General features: G+C 42.1%; 1 long non-coding RNA gene across 1 annotated transcript; it reads right to left on the reverse strand.

Annotated features, from left to right (window-relative positions):
- Positions 1-22,556, reverse strand: LOC309882060. The gene is made up of 4 exons (XR_014318229.1): positions 22,495-22,556; positions 19,544-19,665; positions 18,012-18,225; positions 1-68 (listed from the first exon to the last, which is right to left on the reverse strand). It is a non-coding gene; the product is annotated as an uncharacterized lncRNA (long non-coding RNA).
- Positions 22,557-23,883: the final 1,327 nt, after the last annotated feature.

Genomic DNA, 23,883 nt, shown 5'->3' on the forward strand with positions numbered 1-23,883 from the left:
CGATGATATAGGAAGGAGTGAGGAACTGCTTATAGTAACAATCAGTCTTTGTTTACAAAAGTGATATTCTGTAGAGAAAAGAAACAAGCAGTGTGCATAACATAGGTTTACAGATTGCAAGGGCTTAGCATGGGCTGCATGCACTCCCACGTCACAGTATGACAATGTATGACAGGTTTTTCACCTTGACACAAGTTTACAAGAAAATTTGCAAGTTCTCTGGCTGTCAGACAAAAGTTTACGCCTTCCACACAACTTACAACTTATGTTTAAGCCTGGAGTCATGAAAGAAATAAATAGAAAGTAAGTTCAAGAACACACCAAGTTAGTTTCTTTTGTGTCATGTGTATAGATTTGCCAGGAAACTATGTTGACAATGTTCCCAGAAGATCCTCATATGAAAACTTTGAAAGAAGAAAAAGGCACAGCTAGACAATCCTACTGATGCAGAAGATCAACTACATACTTCAATACTTCTGAAAGCAAAGGCTCCATATAGGAGGATGAAACCCATTATGTTAAATCCCTTTCAGTCTCCAGGTAACTGGGAAAGTAAAGGGACCACTTCATTTCACACATCCTATCCTTCTTTCCTTACCACATACAAAGCAAATGCTGATAGTCTGTCCTCCTTATGGTTTCTGGTCCTAGAATTAAACCAGACTCAACTCAACAATTTTAGCACTCTAACAACAAAACAGAACCTGAATCTCTTGTCTACTTATTTGTAAGACACAAGAATGAAACTAGGTACTCGAATCCCCACTTGCCCTTCATCCTCATTCTTTTACATCCATATAAAAAACTTCTCCATCATCCAAACATTCATACTGCTACTTCCTGAAGTGTGTGAAGAGGAAATGAACACAAGGTGTTACATTTGCCCTGCAGGTGCCCAGCTGAGCTGGAATCTGTTACTGTACATCTGCCCGTTTTTTTGCTGTACGTGACACATAAGGCATAAGGTTATGAGATTAAAGACCATGTAATCTTTTTCTGTGGTAGAGGATGTTGGTTGGGAACACAAGGAGCAAAAGGCCATTAGGAACCTCTGCAGGCAAGCACAGACAACTCTCAGAACTAGGAAGCAAAACAACTTTGTATTTGGAAACTAAAATAGGCTTCATTATGTCCCATCAACATTTCTCTTTTCCTTTCCTACAGCTCACTAAAGGGTCTCTGTCTTTCTCTTGCTTTTAAGGTTCTGGTGGTGGTAGATTCCTCAAAAAACCTGCAATTTATCTCTCTCCATTAAGGAAAATGTTTACGTGATGGCTGTTCTTTGCATATAGTGAAAAACCCAGCTGGTCCTTTTAGTGGTATCCTTGAGCCTTGCTTCTGTGACTCTCTTTGAACCTCAGCCTTCTCTACCAGCTGCATCACTGGCACTTCATGTGCCAACAAAGGTGGTTCAGAAGTCAGAAGAGCCTCTCTCAGATCTAGAAATCTTTGCAGTGCAAGATCAGCCTCCTAAACAAACCACAACCAGAATATATTCCTAAAATCTGAGTGGTAATACCGACTTCCCTTCCAAAGGGAACTGAATAAAAAGTTTATATTATTTTCACCTTTCCCATGCTATCCATAACCTTTGAATCAATACACCCGAAGTGAGAGGTGCAAATATCTAATTGGTTCCAAAGTCTCATATGCGCACACTTCAATCATTGAAAAATGTATCTTGAACTACAGCAAAGGCTCAGGTAAAGAAAATGCTACAAAACTACTTGTGATGATCAGCCACACCCCCGTCCAGCAGCTCGCTCTCCAGTTCTGCACAGTGTATGATCAAACAGACGATGGCATGCTCATTATCAAACCCACCACAGAGTCACAACCCCAGGTATGCATTTCCTTAAACACTTCGGTACCCCAGGTGCTGCTTTCATTGTTTAAACACGCTTTTGAAGACTGAGGATTTTTCTTGGCTGGTCAAAGCATGTTTTATTTACATTGAAGCAGTAAAATTATGATTCTGTCCCCATGTGCTTTGCATGACTGTAATTTGTGGGTTTTTTACTTGCAACTTGAAGAGATAGCACATACTGAGTTTATTTTAAATGGTTTCCCATTCAACCACCCCAACCCACAGTATCCAGGACTGAGGCTAAATTCTCCCCTTCAGAATAAACAAACCTTGAAGCTTTCATTTCTCTCTGACTTATCTCTGATCTGTTTTAAAAACCTGACCAGATCCTTCTTTTCGTCTCACAAAAATTCATGCCAAGAGAAGTAACATCATCACAACCTGTCAACACTTAGAGGCTAAACAAAGAAAGAAACAGATCAAGAAAACAGAGATGAAAAGCTTTTGTGCCCCTCTTCCCAAACTAATACTCCCAAAATGTGTCTGGAGAGAGGGGGAAGGAGCCATTGTTTGAGCTAACACATCAGCGATGTGCTTATTTAACTAACTATCTCCATCCCCAGACATATCAAATGGAATGCAGTGCCAGCTGAAAGTATTATGTAGCCTTCAGTGATGTGAAACATATAAGCTCTAAGGCATACAGTTTGGCTGAAGACTCCAGCTGGCACTGGTAGTTTTATTGTACTGTGAAAAACATTAAAGTCCTCAGATGCCCTGCTGATCATGGGATCTGAGAAACTTTCCTCTATCTGCCTGACACGGACTCACCCTGCAGTCAGCACACTCCTCCCTCTCTTTCATTTTCCCTCGCTGCAGATGTACACACGCATGTGCGCCCCACCAGTATTATTTAGCGTGCAACACCCACGTTATTTAGCCCAACAACACTTGTGTTAGAGTCGGCGTGCTGCTGCATTTGGGAGGGGGAGGCGTTCTTTGTCCGAGTGCTAAAAAATCTGGTACCTCAACTTTCACTCGAAGGTGGCAGCAGCACATGTAGAGACCATTAAGGGCTGTGTTTTGCTTCCTAACTTTTCACATTTTTTCCTCCCTTTGCGACATGTTTATTGGCCTTGAAGGGCGAGGAGGGATAACATAGGAAAGCAAAGTCCTCCGTTCAGCTCTGACTCACCTATTGTGCACCCCTGCCTCATTTAAGGGCAGGTTGCACTCGGCGTGGTGGCTAGATAGCGTGAGCAACTGGAACCATTAATCCCTGCTCACATCTGATTTTCGGCGAAATCTAAGCCAGTGGTAGTTAAATGTGTAGCTTGGGCAATTAAAAAAAAAAGGTTACAGATGAATATTATTTGGTCTGAAAACAAACCTGCAAGGGGTTTTGGAGACTAGTGCCTTGAGGATTACAGCTTATTTGTGGAGCTTTAACAGGAAACTGCTAATTATGACACCTGCACAAGTTTCCTTGAATGAGACCCTGGGGATTCACTGCCTTGCCTATAGATGTTAGCCAAAGCCTCGGGCTCTTAATCCATAGCCATCATCTTAAGTGAGAACAGAACAGGCAGCCATAGGGCATTTGCAATCTCTGTTAAGAAAGGGTATCATACAGTTTAAACTGGATGCTGCCTTGCAAGACAAACTACCCAAATTTTGAACGTTCTCCCTAAGAGTTTTACCCTTCAGGGTGATGAACTTGTGAAATCGGCAGTCCGATTCACTGAAATGGCTTCCAGACAAAGCGAGCATCTATGCGGCACTACAAAAATGTTAGGAAAAACGTTAAAATTGTTACGAGTCGATACAAATAGTCTAATCAATTATTGTAAAATAAGGGAATTTCACGCAGAGCCATAGTATCACTGACTCTCTATTTCAGGTAGAAGTGGACACGCATCTCTCAAGCCTTGCCTTGATCCCCTACATAAGATGAATATCAATTTCCATACTCCTCTGACCCTACTGAAAGAGCAATATTCAAACAACAACAAAGCAATGCAACATTTCTTTCCTTTTTGGGGCAGCAAGGGTTGACAAACAGGTGGCAGGACAACATTAAGCAATGTATTTGTAGAGGAAAGCACACCTGGGTTTGTTTCCTTGTCTCTGTCAATGACTTTTTGCAAATGTCTTAGCTCCTTCTTGGCTCAAACTGCTTAAAACATGGGAGCGTTCCAAGTAATAATAAACTCCTCGTCTTTAATTTATAACTCCTAAAATTGACAGAAGCCCAAAACACTTTTTTAAGCCTGAAAAGGTGGCAGAGACGCATATTGTGTTCTCAGCGCAAGAACTTCTGTGGCTGCAAGGAGAGCTGCCAATGCGCTTGCAGAAATAGCAGCAGTATTTTTTATTTATCCCGGCAAAGCTTGGCCAGTATATTTCGCACTGAAGGAGCAGATTTACTACGAGGAACTGCTGCCTCCATCCCTTTTAACACCGCTCAGTGCAGAGCACGTCCCAGCCCCAGGCTGCGAGCCCTGCCCTCCCAGCAGCTCCCCACCCTGTGGCCACATCTACCGCAGGAGCACGGAGAAAAGCCATTACACTGGCTGCTATAAACCCTCCTGCCCGACTTTACAGTCCGGAGCCTGTGTGTCCTCTCCTCCCCATCTCACAGCCCTTCCTATCTCCCACACAGGACCATCAGGCGGTCCCACTGCACCCTCTTGTCCTTCAGAAACGTGCAGTAGATGGGCTTCTGCCCAGCAGCCTTGTGTGAGGGGCCTGGGAAGTAGGGGCTGGGAGCAGGGGCAATACACTAAATCCTCCATCTGCAGCCCAAAGTAACAATGGGGAGCGGGAGAGGGAGTGCGGTACACACAGCAATACAAAAAGTAGTTTTTGTGCCAGGCTCATCAGTGTGGCAGGGTAATAAGGTCAATGTGAAAACAACTGGAAGGCACATTCCCCAGTAAACATGTGCTGAGTGAAAACGGCCCGACCTTATGTTGTAGAATCCAAACCCATTGAGTCAATTGCCAGAAAACATGACATGACCTTTCAGATTCAGTGAGCATCAGTTCCAAGAGCAGGCTGCCGTGCTCTTTTCCATTTCACTGCTGCCCCCGGAGGGCCTCAAGTCACCGGAAATAATAGCTCGGGCTCAAAATCTGCACTCCTTTAATGAAAAAAAAAATACACATGGCATCCAGTTTGACCCTGGTGGCAGATTTTTTATATGCTTAGCTCAATTTCTTTAAACTTAACAACTGTGCTTTTTTTTATTATTATTATTTCATTTTTTTAAATCTTCCCAGAGCTCGGATTTTCCTGCAGACAACCCTTTTTTGGCAACAGAGGAAATATTTTGGTTTTGTGAATGAGGAAAATAATTAATAGCTAATGAGGTGCTCATTCCAGCCCACAGCTTTCCCTCCCCAAACAAGCAAAGAAAAAGCTATTCCAGTTGGAACACATTCTCCTCGCTTTCTGGACTGAGAAACACATAGAGATGCATTTTCTCCCACAAACCTCCAAAATCTTATTTTAATCCACAGAACTCAAGCAGCCCGTGACAGAAGCAAAGCTGTGTAACGTTCCGAGCACTCGCAAGATGAGAGCTTGTGATATTAAGTGTAATTCAAAACGTACTTTCCCTCCCACCGAATTACTTTCCCTGCTAAATCCTGATTAAAAATTTTCTCCCCCTTTTTTTGTCTCTCTGACAGACTGATGGGGCTGAGATCTGAAATCAACTCCAGCTTTTGGGCGAAATATTTATTTTGGGGGCCAGAGAAGAAGCTTTCTTGGATACTATTCAGATTTTCCCCTCCTCTGTCAAAAAGCAAAAAGGAGAGGCAAGGATTGCCGTCTGGAAATTGTATTTATTTTGACTTGAGCCGTGCCAACCTGCAGTATACAAATACTCAGTCAAAACTGCCTACCATCTGTGTTTATTGTAGAGGAATAGCAACATCCAATGGCCAGTTAAATGCAGGTTAATTGCAGGCATGTATTGAATTCCCCGGAGAGCCAAGTACACAGTTAGCTCCCCTAGTGTAATCTCTTTCTGCTACATGAAGGAAATCAAAAAGAGAAAGAACAACAATGCCAACTCACAGAAGAGCTGGATGCCTCTCCGCACGGAGGGGGGGTATCTGCAGGGAACAATAGGGGTCTATTAAATTCTTTCATTGGCACCAGAGAAGTAAAATGAACATAAATTAATCAGCTACAAAAGACAGGACAAGTGTTGGTGCAACTCTATTGAAGTCCATGGAGTTGTGGAAGGGATAAATTTAACCCAGGATCTTTCAATGTCTGCATATTTGAAAATGGCTTGTTGAAAAAAATTGGGCATTCTTAGAAAAGAAAAAAGGAGTGAGGGAGAAATGCCATCCTTTTAATATCCCTGAGAAGCCACATTTCTGCCATATTGACATTTATCATTTTATTTCCTTGCATTTATAAAGCCATCTGGCTAAGATTTTCAAAAGCACTGACAAATTGTGGGCACGCCACTTCGGAGTTTTAAAGACCCCGGACTGACAATGCTGCAAGATCCTCATGAAAATCAGAGCCCTGCAGAGGTGTGTCAGGTTGGGCAGGACACGATGCAGGTGCTCGGTGCGTTTTGGAAGAAGTCGAAGAGCAGCCTCTGACCGATGTGAACCACAGCAACACACGTGATCTGGGGCAGAAGCAGGGAAGAGGAGCCCATGGCTTCTTCACAGTCCCAGCCTGGGGAATCCATACCAAAAAGCACAGCACACGAAGTTTCAGTTCAACTCAGGTCAACCTCACAGCTGCCATCCTAAACTATGCATTGCATGTGGCCTAGAAAGAGCCACAAAACGCTTAAAAAAAAAAAAAAAAAAAAAAAAAAAAAGAAAAGAAAAGAAAAAACAAAAAAGAAAAAACACCCCACAAAGAGAAGCATGGGGGTTGCGGTGTACCCAGAAAGAAATTCTGGGTGGTGCCAGAAGGGGGGCAGAGAGCTCTCGGGCCTCTCTGGAGAACGTCCTTCCTGCGTGCACGCCGCTGGGGCCGCGCAGCACAATGCGCTGCGGCACGGCCATGAGGGTTTGAGGATTGCTCTCAGCAAAGCGAATCCCAGAGATTTAGGGCTTGAAAACGAGGACCAGATTTAATGGGGAGGGGTGAAGAGAAAGGGAAGGAGGGACTCGAGGGACCGCAGCCTTCATGTGCATTATCACACAATAGAGGAAAGGCCATGCCTTGGCACGGCTTCCCTGGGAGCGCCGCAGCCGCCTCCAGCCCCGAAAGCAAGCAGCCTGCCCCTGCAGGGAGCAGGCGTTGGCCAGGCTAGCAAACAGCTCCAGGGCAGAGCCGTGCACGAGATAAGGGCAAGGGATGAGATACAACACTTCAGGACTACTGCCCAGTAAATCGGTATCACGGCGAGCTGCGTTATTTCCCTGACATCCCCTTTGGCTCCAGGAGCAGTAATTCACCTCAGCCTTAAAATACCCACTTCCCACCTCTCCAGCAAGCTCCGCGGCTGGCACGCTGAATTGACAGAGCTGTGACCCCTTCCTCGCGCTGAAGGAAGGGCTCTGTGCCTCCCACACGCTGCACCATGTCCCGAGGGACTTCACGGGGCAGTCGCTGCTCGCTCCCCCCGTCCACTCGTGCGCACTCACAATTTCAGGCTCTGAACTGCTCGCCTCCGGGAGGGGTTAATGCGTTTTCTGCTTCCTTTCTGCATTGCCCGTGGCGATGTCCTTCTCACAGGCTCATGTTCTTAGGGGCATTTTTAGCTCTTCCTCCCTCTTCTCCCCGACGTCCAAGCTGCCATTAAAGCTGCCTGCCCACGGTATACTGCTGAAGCCTTTCAGCCACGTCTGAGTCATCTCACGCCTCATCTCACTGCAGCTTTCTCCCCTCCAGGCTTCTGCCCTCATCCCCTCCAGTCCATTTACCCAGCCAGCTACCTTCTCTGCCATCCTCAGATCCTTCTGCCTCCCAGCCAATGCTCATCGCAGCAAAGCTCATTGTTTTCACATTCAGCACCTTGCACAACTTTTTTTTTTTTTTTTTTTTTCCCCTTTCTACTTCCTTCTCTCTTCATTTTCATCCTGGCCCTCCTCAGCTCTCCCAGGAGGCGATTTGTTCATCATTTTCTTTCAATTTCAAGTTTCTTGCATATGCCACAAATGTATTCCCCGATCAGGCCGCAGTCCTCTACCAGGTCAGACCCACCTAGCACAAGTCTATGAGTAAGTTTGAATCATTACAACAACCATTTCCACTTTGAAAATCAAAACTAACACTATACTTTTCTGCTTCCTTCAGTTATGTCCCATTCCCATGCGCTCACACTGGCTTCAGATGACAAGCTGTCCACCAGCCTTACATTTTTAGTGCAAAACATCAGGACTGCACGTGGTACCACATGGTAATGCACGATCTCCCTGAAACTCCTTCCTCTCTTATTTAACTCAAAAGCATCCTATTTTGAAATCGTATCTTAAAGCATCTTTCTATATTACAACACTTACTATGAAATATTTTATGGGGTGTGGGGCTGGATTCTTAAAAAGCATGAGCCAGTATGGTTTTATTGATATCCATGAAATATAAATGGCTCTATTAAAGTGTGTCGAGAAGCATCAGCCGGAAAGTTGGCTCCACAACTTCAAATCCAAACACAATCAAGTCAGTGATTCTGAGTTTAACCCAAAAATCACCATTGAACTCTTGGGATTTCACACTGACACATCTCTTTTAGAATCTAAAGAGGAAAAATCCCATTTTCTCTATATTCTAATGTTTCAGTCCAAAACAAGCAGCAGGCAGACACTCTGCACAATGCTGTCGTTTACACTGCAGAGCCAACGAGCTGAGCATTTCAGCCTGAAGCTGACACCTATCGCTGTGACCCACGGTGCCCTCATTTACCTCTTGAATTAAAACGGAGCGTATCAACACATTTCCTGTCTTACTCCTTGGATAGTCTCTCACAGAAGGCTTCAGCATGCAAAGTTCATCATTAAACGCAGATTATCACCCTCAGGAAGTTCCAGAAGCCCAGAGAAAGATGCTACAAGCTTTAGTTCCTGCAGTGGATTCAATTACAGTATGCAAGGGACATTTAAAACAAGCTTCCCCAGGATAAATGAGAGAAAAGAGCCAGCACACTCAGCATGAGTAAAATAAAAAGCAATCTTCAGCTGGTGCCGGCCAAGCATATTTTGAAAACCATCCCCTCCAGCCATTAACAGCAAAAAGTCAGCAAAAACTTATTTTAGAATCTGAAAAGAGAGAAAGTTAAAGCATTTGGCGGCACAATCTGTTACTTAGGGACAAGCTCATTAAAAATGCAGCACTATTTACTGAAGGCGAAACGCAGACATGCACTTTTGCATGCAAAGCAAGTGCTTATTGAATGAGAGGAACACCTTTCCTCCTGCCTGGAATGGGACGGGAGGTTGGTTTCATTGTGCTGATGGATGGATGACTCTCAGAAAGAAGGGAATAATTGCAGAAGCCAATCCAAAACCTCACATGAACCCATAAGGCCAATGAGTAAGAGATTAAAAGAAGAAAAGAGCTGTACAGGGAGTTAAAAGGAGCATAGGAAGAACCATGTAATGAACCGTAGGCTGGGCAGACAAAACGAGAGGGAAGGACCCAGAGAAGAGGAGGTTCATTATTCTCCTTTTTTCTACTGAAATTATTTTGTCTGCCTGACTGCAGGCTGCAGCTAAAGTTTGTTGGGGAAACTCAGCTATTTGAGCCAGCTACTGATCTCACCATGGATTTACACTGCCATAAATCTCTGACCTAAATCAACTAGTTACTCCTCATCTTGATAGATCAGGAGCAAGCCCTTGGAAGTGAAAGGTGCTACAGGAGCATGAAACATTTTCTTAAAACACAAAGAAAAGACCCTGAATGCAATCAAACACTTGACACTCATGGCTATGAATTCCCTTGCTACGTAAAGCCATTTATCAGCCATTCCTGTGGTTGATGGGAGCAAGTCACTTGTTTGTTTCAAAAAATATAAATTATACACATTGCTTGCACTCTGTAAAACACATTCAATTAAATGCATTAAGCATTTTTGGTGGGTTTAATCTCTGGTCTTCAGAGCCCTGGGTGCCCATGACTCCCTTCAAAATATGGCCACATGTATGAAATTCAACTTAAAAAAAAAAAAAAAAAAAAAAAGGACACAAAAATGCAGGAGAGCAGTCAAGAGGCTTAAATTCAGGAGAGCTCTTGCCCAAGACAAAAAAGCAGGAGGGGAGGCTCTGCAAACTGAAAAGAGCTGGAAGTTTGAGATGCTTGCAAAGGAGAGTAGACCAGTCCACTACACCTCCAGACAACAGTGTGTGGTGTTTGACTGCTGCATGCATGGAAAAGAAGGAATGGTGGAAGACATCTTAGTCAAATAATGTCTTTTTTTCCTGGTCAAAGAATTCTTTGTGGCATATCTCCAACATCCCACATGACTCAGAAAATAGAACATAAATCCAAACTGCACTGGCTTCACCAAAAACATCTCCAGAAAAATGCAATTTGCAACCACAAAACCCATAAAGTTCAGCTACTTAACACTGCTTCCTCTCTGGAAGGTAGAGAAGTATTCTCTCTGTTGGATAACTGGACACCTATACTAGAGTTAATTCATTAAAATGAGCCTAATAAGAAAGCAGAGGTTTATTTCCTAAAGAAGTCTTTTCCAGACTGTTTTGCTCCTTTAAATTTTCCCAATCTGGCAATATGAGGCAACATCAGTGGAAAACTGTATACAAGAAAATCCTTATTTTGTTTTAATGCAAGAAATAATTGGAATATTAAAAAAAAAACCAAAAAAAAAACAAAAAAAAAAAAAATAATAATCCAAGGGGCTGTTATTGCTATTCTTTTGTGTCTTTACTTCCACTCCCTGTTCTGCTGCCTGTATACAAAAAAATAAAATGCAAGTGTTTAATACAGGATGCGTGGAGAGAGAATGGAAAGGAAATAAAAGAATCAGTATTCCTGGTGAATAATTTGGCTAGAGGAAAAAGACAGATAAAGATCAGATTCTTTTGATATGTTAAAAGCATCCCAAAATGCCTACGCTCTGGATGCTTTTACACAAATTATCTTTCATCATAAAAGTACAAAATACATATAATGGACAGCTCATCTCTCTCCAATGAATATGTAGCCACTAGCTGATAAGATAATAGACTAAACACTGACCTGTCACAGACTTGATGTTCATAAAAGTAGAGTTTAAAAAGTTGGTTCTCACATCTCAGGCATTTAACGGGCAGGCACTAAGATACGCTCCCAATCTTCAAACTCTTTTCCTGCCATTCTGCCTTAATAAGCCCAGGCATAACCCTCAAACTGGTAACGTTTGGAGAAAGACACTGTTTGTATATATGTTACTCCTACAACCTCGGTTCCCAGGAACTCCCTCCCACCTAACCTTTGAATGACTTTGGTGTCAGGTAGTTGCTCCGAAAGAAACAGATTAAAAATATTCCATACTGTGTGCAGCAACCCATTCTGTTTTATATTCTAATCACAAGAGGCACCTGAGGCATCAGTTGATGGATAGGCTCCTAATAAATAATAGCTATTATTGCAGTGTGCTGACGTGCTGAACCACTGAGAACAGAGCCTCACAACTGGCAAGTCTCCCAGAGGTAGCCTTCTCTGAAACGCCCCTGTCCTCACTACATGACCCGTGCCTCCTCCCTTCCCTGTCCCACTATGCCCACGAGAACCGAGCTTTTTTCCTATGTCACCTTCCCCAGGCACTTCCTTCCAGGACAGGGAAGACAATGTCATTTTGGCCTTAATAATTAATTTAACAAGCACTTTCACTCCTGCACATGCATTGCACATATCTGCTACTTCTCTCCTACACTGCAAAAGAGCCTGTAGCTGATAGCTCAAGCCTCCCTCCTTCTCAGGATGCCCCTTTGGAGCCTGACAGGGTTCATGTAAGGACAGAAAATACTCACTTCTGCAAACAACACAGCAGGTGGATCCATTTGAACTGGGCAGAATGCGTTACAGATTGCTTTTATGTCGCTCAGTGTCCTGTAAGATGCCACATCAAGATGGGCTGGTTATTGCTAAATATTCTATCTCAAATCAACAACCAGCCTGAAAGGAAACAGGCTGCCCAGACCTCAGAGCTGCTGGGCCTGGGTTCTCCCTACAGTTCTGTTGCTGACCCGCTGTGTGGTTCTTGGAAAGCCACTGACTCTCCGAATCACTATTTTATAATCTGAAAAACAGGAAGATTAGCTGAAAAATGGTAAATCATTAATGAGGTTGTAGCAGCAGCCTCATACGGGCCCTAACATCTTCTATTAAATGAACAGAAGCTCAGCTCTTCAAAGGAACACAGGTGTTTATTTCCACCATAGAAGCTAAAAGTAGGGGAAAAAAGCAGACTGGGCCACCTCCTGGGGGAACAGACCTGCATCTCTCAAGGTTTCTGGTTTTCTGCCCAGTTCACATCACAATCACTTGTGTAGCACCTAACATTTATTTAAACCAATATTTATTGATTGAGTTAGGCACTTACACAGTTACAGCCTTTCATTCTTCCTTAGTGCTAGGCAGACATCGCCACGTTGCTCAGAGGAAAGAGCAACTGCTTTTAGACGAGGAGAATGCAAATGCTGACAGTGTTCAGGGGTAAAGGCAGGGCAGTGCGTGCAGGCACAGATGCAGTGGGGTGGCTACTGCCTCCCTGAGGAACAGACTCGTGTATGCCATGTGTCTCACTTTTATTTATCCTGGATATAGTTTGTCTATTTTCCCATACTTCGAGCAAGCCCTGGGCATCACCTGTTTTTATTTTGCAGAGTTTACTGAGCACCTGTAGTTTCTCCTTTCAGGAGGCTATGATGAGAAAAGGGCTTACCTCAGGAAGCTTCACCCTCACTCAGCTGCTTTAGCTCTGCAGTGTTTAAAGCATTTCTTTTCTCGATCCAAATTCGTTTTGCTGACTGTCTTGAGAGGGGAAAAACACACTGCTTATTTGATGGACCTAGCTTTTGACCCACTGATATGCACAAAACTCCAAAAAGACAGGCTGAAGTGCAGCACAGTGCTGCCCAGCAGAATATTCCAAGGACAGTGTGGTAGCCCCTTTGTTGGCCACAGTACCGTCCGAGTCCTTGGGAAAATTACTTGCATACAAACAGCCCTAGACCACCACGATGAGCACCACATATGCTGCCTTGAACAGAAAGAGGGTCCCTTTGGGGAGGAAGCCAGGCGAGCCTGGGGATGAGGCAACGGCAACACAAGCAGGCTGGCTCACAAGTTGAGTGGCACTGGGATTGTTGAGACTGGAAGTATTTGTTGCGGTCTTCTGCATACCCCGCGGTCTGTTTTCCTACATCCTCTCAGTTATGAAGTATTTAATACAACAAAGACACATCTCTATAAATTAATTCTATATATTGTACTCTGGGATTATCACAGCTTGACTCCAAATCTATCCCATTCGGGTTAAGAAAAGAAGAACAGTGTGTGATTCATTTAGGCAGCGTTAGGGACAAACACTCTGGAAGTGCAAAAACAATGTTTTAATTATTTTGTGGCAAATAATCAGAAAGCACAATATGCCTGAAATCACCTTTCAGTGGTCTTCTGGAATACATAAGAGCTTGATCCAAGCTTGCACTGACTGGGAGCAAGATGAGAGTTTACACAACCACGACACTTGCTTGTTAAGAGACTTTCACAAAGATGTTTTTGATTTCACTTGCACCAGCAGCCTCACAACGAAGGGTTGGACTTACAATCAAAGAGAATCTAGGAGCTTGATGTAACATGAGCTGTTTCTTTGCCAGAGAAGGAAAAAGACAAAAGTTTTCCCCCCAGAACTAGTAGGGTATCATTCAGTGTAGACTCAGAACCTGAACAGCATTAACAGTCTGTTGGGTACCTTGGTTTATAGCTGGTGGGCTTGTGGACCTCTGTGAAGCCCTAATTCAAGAGAAAGAAAGTGGCAGAGAAAAGGATGAAGGTGTGGCCATACTGCAGCTCCCTGCAGACCCACTCTTGGAAACCAGTTTGTTGGAGGGGCAAGGATTTGCCCAATGTTGCACCACAAGTCAGTGTTGAGGCAGTGGGTTCCTGGTGTCCTCTGCTGCTCAGGGACGTGATTGCAGCAAACAATCTCTCTGGCTGAATTCAGCCTGTACACATGAATTAATGTATTCCATGGGTTTCTACATCTGGGGATTATGAGGGTCAATGTCTAGTCTAGAAATACAGCATTTTTGTTTATAGAATTGCTAAGTAGGTTGGACACAGTCTCACAAGTGACTGTTAAAATAGAAGTGGTTTGAAAGGATGAAGGTCTACTGGTAGGTACTTTGGAATTCATTCCCTCCCTTTTTCTGCCAGACCCTTGATTGTGTAACTTTCTAGAAGTGCTGAAATGCTAATCTTTCCCATTCAGCCATTAGGAAGGGATGGGATGGGGAGCCTGTGTGGTCTGTCACAGGGTTAATTATGGTGCTTATGCATTTCTGTACTGTCATGAGAGCAGGCTGATACTTTATTCTTTGTACTGTGTAATTCAACTATTGTCAAACATCAAATCCACACAATATAATACAGCTCTGTAAGGAGAGGGAATTCAATGAAATAATACAAGGAATATGAGCAATGCCAAAGGATAAACAGAAGCCTAAGAGACACCATCTTCCATCTAGGCCTGAAACCCACACTATGTAGCAAACCTGGAGTGGTCATTCAAAGAACAGCAAGGCATGTCACGCCTCGAGTGATGCTTCTTCCAGCTTCTGGCAGCCTGCCATTTAGGGATTTCCTGAGCCAGAGGTTGCATCTGCACCAGTGTATTTAATAGCCCCTGCTGGACCTATTTTCCATGAATTTGTCTAATTGCTTCTTGAATCTATATCTGTCAGCATTAAGTTCCACAAGTGAATTATGCACTGTGTGAAAAAGCACTTCTATTTGTTGTGTTCTAACATAGCTGCCTGAAAATTCCTTTCGTTGACCCTTTAGTCTTGTGTTACAAGGGGACAGGCATTTCCAATTCACTTTTCCCATGCCATTTCTGAATTTACACACACCTGTATTACTTGTCTCTCTTCCAAGCTGAACCACCCTATTTTATTTAATTTCTCCAAAGAAAGTCATTTAATAACTGCTCATCCCTGTTGCCCTCCTCTGTACCTTCTCGTTTTCTATCGTATCCTTGTTATAAGGACAGGACTGTACTCACAGAGTAGCAGCTCACAGAGCCGACTGCTTTGCAAACCCACACGAGGCAGTTCCTACCAGAAAAGATTTCATTCAAAGGATGCACAAAAAGATTCAGATTTTTGTGCTCTGGGGCCAAATACATTTCTTGTTTGCTCTGGAATTGCACTCCTCAGAGCAATAATTCTCTTCCACTTCCTGATCAGCACACTCTGGCCAAGCACTGTGTCTCAAGTTCAGATCAAGTACCTTTGTGGGCCATGACTAAATCCTCTATACTCACATGTTCTCAACTACTACTTTCATACCCAGCATTGTCTATTCCCCTGTATTCCTTATCTCCAGCATCCACAGACTCTACATCTGTACTTCAGAGGGTGATTGCAAAGAGAATCTGAATTAATTTTTAGAAGAGATTAGCTAAAATGCATTGAATATCTGTGTGGACTTCTGTATTCAGAATTAAAGTAGCCCTAATTCAATTTAACTTACTTCACTTCCAAAGTGAATTAAGGTGAATGTAATTGAGGCTACTTAAATTCTGATTAAGAGTCTTGACATCTGCCTCAAGTGAAGCTACATTATCCACAGGGAGTTAATTCACCACCTTAAGTGTGGAAACACAACCGACTGCATGACAGGAAAGCCAGAGTAAAAGGAAATCGTTAGTCCCTGAATTGCAATAATCACCATAGTGCATTTTATGCTAAATGTTTGTTTAATTTGTGAGGCAATATTCTTGCCTACCAAAAAGGGAAATAGTCTTACCTTGCTTAGAAGAAAAATCCTATAAAATTTCCCTTTATTTTTTTTCTAACAGAATTATATCTGTGTCAGAACTCCAAAGAAGTTGATAAAAAAAAGTTTTAAAGTTTCATCACAATAAGTGCAACAGCAATCTAGTTTTCCTTGCTAACACGTAGCTCATGAGCAGCCATCTTTATGTGGGCATCATAGAAAATGTCTTAGAAAATTACCCGTTTACACAATATATCAAAGAAAATAATAATAAAAAAAACCTCTTGTGCCATGGTGTGCTTTTCTTCCTCTTACCAATCTGATGGTTAACGCACTGTTTTCTACCTGACTGTAGAATAAGAAAGCAGAATAACAGGTCGTTGGAGGCTGCATCTATGAACAGCTCTATGCTTATTGGTAATAAAAGACCCGTAGATGTCCTTGAAAAAAATCATGGTTTCAACTCAGTTCAAGGGTGCTGTCCCTTGAATTTCTACATGCTAGAAATTCTTCCTATACCATTGGTGAAGATGTTTCTTCATGATCTGCTTTTACTCAAGCAGAATATGAAAAGCTATCAGGAGTGCCTGAATAAAGAGTACAGAAAAAGATTGCCTAAGAGCAAAACAAGATGGTAGCGGCCAAGGGACAAGATACCTTCTTTAGACTATCTGTTCCACAGCCTAATAATCCTCCTCCGCTCTCTTCACATTTCTGCAGGTATGCAAGTCCTTGTGATCTTTGGCCAAGGCTTTCATTGTCCAAGTCCTAAATGATGCTGTTAGGTATTCAGACCAGAGGGGCATACATTTTTCTAGAAATAAGTAAGCAGGGAAGCCATGACCTTTCCCCTGAAAATCTCTCTCAAATAATAGTATCAAAAAGTTGACAAAAACAGTGGGGGAAAAAATTCATGTCTGAAACCAAAACATTGTGTTCTGAAAATCCCCTCAACAATCAAAGTCACCACTTACGCAAAGTGAAAAGAGATGAAAAGATGTTATATGATATTTCCAAGAGATTTATTCTTCTGAAAAAATATTTGTTGATAAAAAGGAGAAAAAAATGCAGAAAAACACCAAAAATAAAAAACACAGAAAAGTGGGGGAGAATACTTAAGGAACATAACTATATAAAGGATGTCAGATCTTCCTACCTCATCCGCAGAACTTTTTAGAGCAAGACTAATAATAAGATTTTAACAATAACCATGTAGGAATCAGTTTTCCTACCTGGAATTTCTTGCCTGACAAAGTGATCAAGGCCTCAGACTCAGGGAACTCATAGAGAAATAATATGTGAGGAAAATATAATTTTAATGTCTTCTACCAAAAATGATGCCCAGCTGTGCCCTCTATACTGGCATTATTAGTTCATTACTTCCAGATAATGGGGAAGTAGCTTTGCTGTGTGGTCGTAAGTGAAGTAGACTGGAGTAGTGAGTTCAAAAGTGACAGAAAAAAAGAATTCCAAGAACTCAACTGAGAAGCTTACTGGAAAAGTGGGACTGAAGATCTAAATGCAGGAGGTGGATGATTCAGTAATGAATGGAAGGCTCATTTTGACAGCTTGGGCTGCCATCCAAGCTAATTTGTTTCCAAGCCTTCAGTTTGCCAACTGAAGTGGCTGAGAAATAATAGGCCCCCAAAAATATTTCTAAGGAAACACAATGCCCATTATCACTGAAGGAGAAAGAATCTGCACATTTCAAAGCGGAAAAAGAAATTTGAGATCTGCCAACTTTGGCCAGTTCCAAATGACACAGGAAGGAGCAGTTACAATGTAGTGAAAGGAAAGAAGTAGAGTATTGTTAAATAAATTCAAAGTAAAAGTCATCATAAAAAATAGACACAATAAATAGAAGGACGTTTCTTTCACAGAGAGATGATTTTATGGCTAAGCCCATGCAAGCAGCCTATGATAAAGAAAAGAGAGGCACAGGAAAAAATGAAAAAGAAATTGGTAAAGAGAAGTCGATAATAATAAAATGAAAAATAATGAGACAACCTCTTTATGTCTGACTTGGTCATCAAAGAAACCTTTTTATATAAAACGGATTGGATATTTTATAAACATTAGGGACTTAATTATCTCCCACACACAAACACTTTGCAGCTCTCACTAAAGTCAACAACAGCAAGGAATGTTTTGTGATTATCACCAAAGGTTAAGCCTGTGTTTAATTTTCCTTCCAATCACACACTACCCATATGATCTTAGCCAAGACACTTATGACATGTCTACAAAGGGCACAGTGCAGAAATCCCCCACTTACCAGTAAGACCACATGCCATAGCTCTGAGCTGCACTGGTTTAACGCCTCGGGTCGGGAAATTCCAGAGACACATTATGTCCATAGGCCAGCCAGACACAAGGACCATCCTGCTGAATGGGAGCTGCCTGTCTCCATAGCTGTTTTGAAAATACATCCACGGCCACTCTCTGCCTTCATGCCCTTCTCCATCCAGCTTACTAAGACCACAGCTCATCTAGAAAAGAGAAGCACATGATTTGATGATCATTTTCCAGAAAGAAAGTGAAAAGACTAGAGCAACTAGATGTAGCCCTCTTTAACTCCTAGATAAACTTTATAGGCAGTAAAGCAGAATAAGAAACTTGGAAGCGCTAAGAAATCATTTCTAGTCAATAAGAAACACCTATGGAGGTTGCTTACTCTTTTTCACCATTGACTTTTCTTAAAAAGTCTGGATATAGGTAGCATATACATTAAAAGCCTTTAATTTATGAAACACCTTAAAAATGGTCAAAATTTGTAAACATAATTCCTTACTATAACATTTTTTCTACCTATAGTCAAAAAATTCCAGATTTTTAGAATATTGGTATCACATCTGCTTTGAGACCTGCTCAGGAAAATGCTGAAGTTTTCTGTTAGCCTTCACCTTAAGTTTTCCTGACATTCAGCAACTGGAAAATGCCTTTCTCATGTGATGAACACTTGCTGCTACACACACCCTCTCTTTTTGCCAGCATTGTGCACAAAAGCAATCCTACATTTTGATGAAAGACTTGCCAATCTTTTGGATGATGCCATCTCTGTGATGCCCCAACAACACTTGTCTATAGGAGCCAATTTCTCAGCTTCCTAACCATCTTCCCTATCCGAAAAAACCATTTTCTCTAAGGTATGTTCAGTCTGCGTTTTCAAATGAATTAAGCAAGAATGAAATTACTGTAATTTCTGGACCATGTACCGCTAAATCTCAAAGTGTTTTAGATGCAAGTTTGATGGTAGGAGGTATTGCAGACCATTCTGAATAGATGGATGCAGGTGCTCACTAACTCCATTTCGACTGAGAATGGAATCCATCACTGACGGTTATTTTTTCTACTTCTACTACAATCGTACTACCAGGCTACTTAATTAAATGGGCACTCAAAGCTAACATGTTCCCTTAGGGTATAGCTAAATTGCAATGGGAAGGTATGACTGCAACTTACATAGACATACCCAGCTGAGTTTCCATCTCATGAGAATCGGTAGCAACAAAGCATCAACTGAGCAGGCTTCATTGCAGGCTGTACCAAAGCACACATTCACATAACTGTTTCACCTCTGTAATTACTAAAACAGCTAGATTAAAACTTGCTCCAGTAGAATCAGGGCCAGCATAGGACTCATGAAATGTTTAAGATAAAACATGGGGTCCCTTCCCCTTCCAATCACCCAGTGAACTTCTACCAAACTTAATTTCAGAGACTTTATAATTGTCCCCGTTGCCAACAGTGTTTCCACGTGCTCATTTGCAGCAAAGGTACGCTTTTAATAAGTATTCACTGTCATACCTTGCGGTCTTTTCATATCAGTTGTTTTCATGGGTGGTCACCTCTCCAAGGCAGAGCCCGAGGCTTTACTCAATACCTTGCAAATTGATTCTTCCTCATGAGAGGGTACTGGCTGGATGCCACTGAAACAGAAATAACCACGTTTCCGGAGGTGAGGTTGTTTTTCTTTATTCAATAAGCTGCATCTTCACAATATTCTGTTATTGAAAATCTAAGTATTTTAAGAAATTAACCTTTCAACAGAATTCTGACAAGGCAGGATGTTTTGGTGATAGATGAACAGCATCCTGACACACTTAAAAAGATTAATATTTGTGAATTTTGACATAATTACTGATTTCCTCAACAGATTTAAAGTCTAAGTTTATCTTCATGTTAATCCAATTTCATGCCTAGAACAGAGCAAGCACAACAGAATGTCTTTCGTAACCTTCTGATATCATTAATTATTGCTACATTGGGAGTTACAGCATGGAACAAACAGGTTTTTAAATGGAAATCATTTGTCTCTCAGCAGGGAGACTCAACAGTTTTATTTCCTTCAACACCAAGCTGCATTCAAGTAATCTTGTTTCATGGTGATCCTCCCTCGACAACCCGTAAGTCAATGGTGAAATCCCATCTATTTTGTCCCTGGATTGGTCAAACGTGCTGCCCATAAGGGGAGGTGTCTATTTCCTCTCCTAATTGTGGAGGAAGGGTTTTCTATATGTTAAGGCCACGCTTTTCCCAAGCTGTGGGCATTTGGTCAGGTTTCCTGGTGATTTTCCACAAAAGGAAATCCCCTAACTCATTAAAAAAAAAATAGATTAATTGACCGGTTCAGTAACAAGCTGCCCCAGGACCCAATAAACTTTACAAAGGGTACATTCCAATTACGACTGGGCTCAGCGTGAACCTGATAAGTAAGCCAGCATAATCTTTCTTCAGCATTAAGGATTTTTTTTCTTATTTTTTTTTCTTTTCCCCCACTAATTTAACTCTTTCTCTGCACTTGTGGATTGACTAACTTCGTATTTCCCCTTTTCTTGTGAATGTGAATCCTACTAAACAATTCCTGGCAACGTTCTAATGGGTTCAATAAAACCAAGCAGTGCTCTAGTCCCTTTCTTTGTACTGCAGCAGCCTTGAAAGAAGGTTAGCTACAGTGCTGCCTTCTTCCACACTGTGCCTGGTGTCATAAAATGAATCCAGATCTCAGACCAGGAGTGGGAAGAGGGAAAGTGATCTCGCAGCAGAAACATCTGGTGGAGCACTTGGAGCTGCTTGCTAGCGAAGTGCAGCTGTAAGCCTGCTTTCACTGGGTGAGAGGGCTGGGAGGGATACGGGGTCTTTTGGTAACATGTGTAACTGCAACAGCAGGAGAAGGAAATAGTAGGCAGACAGCAAGTTAAAGAGATAAAAACAAAAGGTAGTGGCTACAAAAGACTTGTTTTATATTCTCATATGTTAGACTTGCACAGCATTAGACAACACAGACACATAAGAACATCAGAGCCTCAAGTCCTCCTGGCCCTTTTGCACCTATCCCTGTACTAAGGCACAGTCTAGAAAAGAGTCTAAAGTTTGGAAACACACACTTGTCAGATGTTAGCAGGCCCAGTTAGCCACAAAGAAGAGCTCCTTGCTCTAGGTCTCTGCAGCAGTTCCCCACCTGAGGCCACCGGCTGCATGCACATACAGAAAACAGCGCTCTTCAGCCCTGTCCCCTCTTTGCTTAGGGGAAAGGTCAAGCTCCAAGCACGGGGTTATCCACAGACATAAAAGAAATCATTTGACCACTCTGGAAGCGCCTGTATGTGGCTCAAACAATCATTAGGTGTCTCTTCCAGAGACAGGATACAGAAGGCAGGCAGAAGTATCCCACGAACTGCATCTGCTCTGCCAAGCCCCCAGCCTGACCTTGCTGCTATACAGCATGGCTTGGGTGACAACCCCAAAATCTTTCACTGGACTGAACACCACCGATGCAAGACAGCCTGTGTTCACAGAGTCTTGTTTAGAAAACATTCAGTAATTAGCTGGCTAGTCATGCAAAGCACATTTACACACCTGCCTGGTAGCTCCTGCTACTTTTAACACATAAAAATGCACAGACATTTGTACAGAAGACACAAACAGTTTGGACCTATATCTTCTTCTGCTCAGATTTAGAATATCATTTTCATACATTTATTACGCCTAGCCTGTGCTGTATTTCTTACAGGAACAAGAATAGCTGTAATTATTGTTGTCAATCAAAGTTTCTCTGAAGTCCTCAGCTTTACTGTTTCAATAACTCATTTTTACCAGTGGCAAATGTCTTCAACAAACACTAGAGTCTAATTTGCAGTTTGGTTCCCTTGTCATTTTCTGAGTCATCTTGGTGGAATGCTGTGCGGCAAGAGATTAGTTTTAGAACTTTTTTTCATCTTCCCTTTCTTTACATCTGAGGGCTGTTAAGAAGTTTGTTTTCAATAGCTCAGACATATCCAAGGCATACTACAGGTACCGAAGGTGCAATGAAATACAAAGTTTATTCTACTTCAGTACAAAGAGAATACCTGATGTACTGTTCCAAAGTCAGCCTTAGCACATGCAGGTGCAGCTGTTATTGGTTTCACTGGAATTATAGTTGCTTACTACTGGTGCTGGATTTAGCTGCTTAAAAGCAAACTCTTCGGCATCACATAGGGCTCAACTGTGCACACCCGTTGGTGTAAACCAAAAGGAATTCTACCAATGATGTGCAAACCTCCAGGTAAACCTCAGCCTTCCAAAATAGCTAAAATGCCAAAAATAAACATGATACAATGCCGATGGATTTATAGGCAACTGACAGTTTCCTCCTCAAATTCTTAATCAGGTGTCACTGAGAGGCGATAACATAATTAGGGATGAGATATGGATTAATAGGAAGAAAATATCATAACCTCACTCTTATAATAAAACAGTCCGTACACTATACTTACCCGCAAACTGCACCATTCTTCTGGTAGCATGACATTTGCTAAAGCAAAAGCCTGTTGATAATTCTCCATAGTCCTATATAGCACTCTGCCATGGCTGCTCTTCAAAAGGCCATATTTATCCCCTGGGAAATATAGCTGTATTAATATGACATTTTGTCACAAATTAATCTTAAACAGGGGTAATATTTTTGACACTGAGTTGAAACTGGAACTAAAAGGCAGTTCAGGTGGTTAAAGTGGCAATATCCTGTAGCAGACTTATATTCCCTGAGATAATACCGTTATGGTCTAAGTACCAACGTACTGGGACGTACCAATGGGGAGAACCGTGCAAGTCTTTCTTCATTTTAACAATAGACATACAGGATCATTGGCCCTCTACTCTTTATTACAGCTGGTAGTACAGTAATGCCCACTGATCCCAAACATCAGAGCCTATGGTGACAGGTGCAGTATGGAATAACAAACCTTGTGCTCAGAAAAGCAGCCAAGACAGATAATTAGCACCTCATCTACCATCATGATGAAGTGCACTGTAGAAAAGTAGACAGACAGTTTAACAAAGATTTTTTTTTTCAAAACTAATTTCTCATTAAAGCGATTAAAAGTGGCCTGGTCTGGTTTTTAATTGAAGTCCCATGGCACAAGTCAGTTGTGACGAAAGGGATTCTCTGTGATGTGCTCTCTTTCCTGCTGTGGAAGTTCCCAGGCTTTGTACAGTTCGTCAATGCCAGGCTAATTAACACAATGTAATATTGCCACTTACACCCATTTCCCAACTCATTTGCACATAGCTTCCACTATTACAGAAATCAGGGTAAATTCATAAAACAGATTTCCACAGGAGTTGACCTTATTGTACAAAGGATGCTGTTAACCTTTTCCATTCCATCTTCAAAACTGTGTGATCCTGGTGGTCACCAAAGATGACTGACGACTTGGTGTACCAAAATATTGCCCTATGGGTACTTCAGTGTATGTCTCAGCTGTTCTTCACCCACTGCACATCAATTGATTTCAATGGGATCATTTTCATTAAAGCTAATGTCTCTTCCTTGGCTGTTTAATTCCCTCCTGAACCTGAAGGCTGCAGCCAGTGGCCGTGAAAATATATTTGTGTTATATCTGAACTGAAATACCTACACTTCTGATTAATATCCATCTTTGAGATGTGATGTGAAGCCCACTGACCACTAGTGATCATTAAAGATCCTATGGTGCTTTTTGCAGGAGCAGAGGGTATTATAAACTCCAAGATCCTGGCCATATTCCAGTTGGGATAATTAAATTCTACCGCACTAAAATTCCCCCTGCAGTTTCAATTGAAGAACTCCTGTTCTTCACTTCCTGTTTTAACAACCAGAGTGAAGTGTTGCTCGTGCTGAATTG

Source organism: Aythya marila, assembly GCF_965140915.1.
Source record: "Aythya marila genome assembly, chromosome: 11".
In the NCBI taxonomy this organism is placed as follows: Eukaryota; Metazoa; Chordata; class Aves; order Anseriformes; family Anatidae; genus Aythya; species Aythya marila.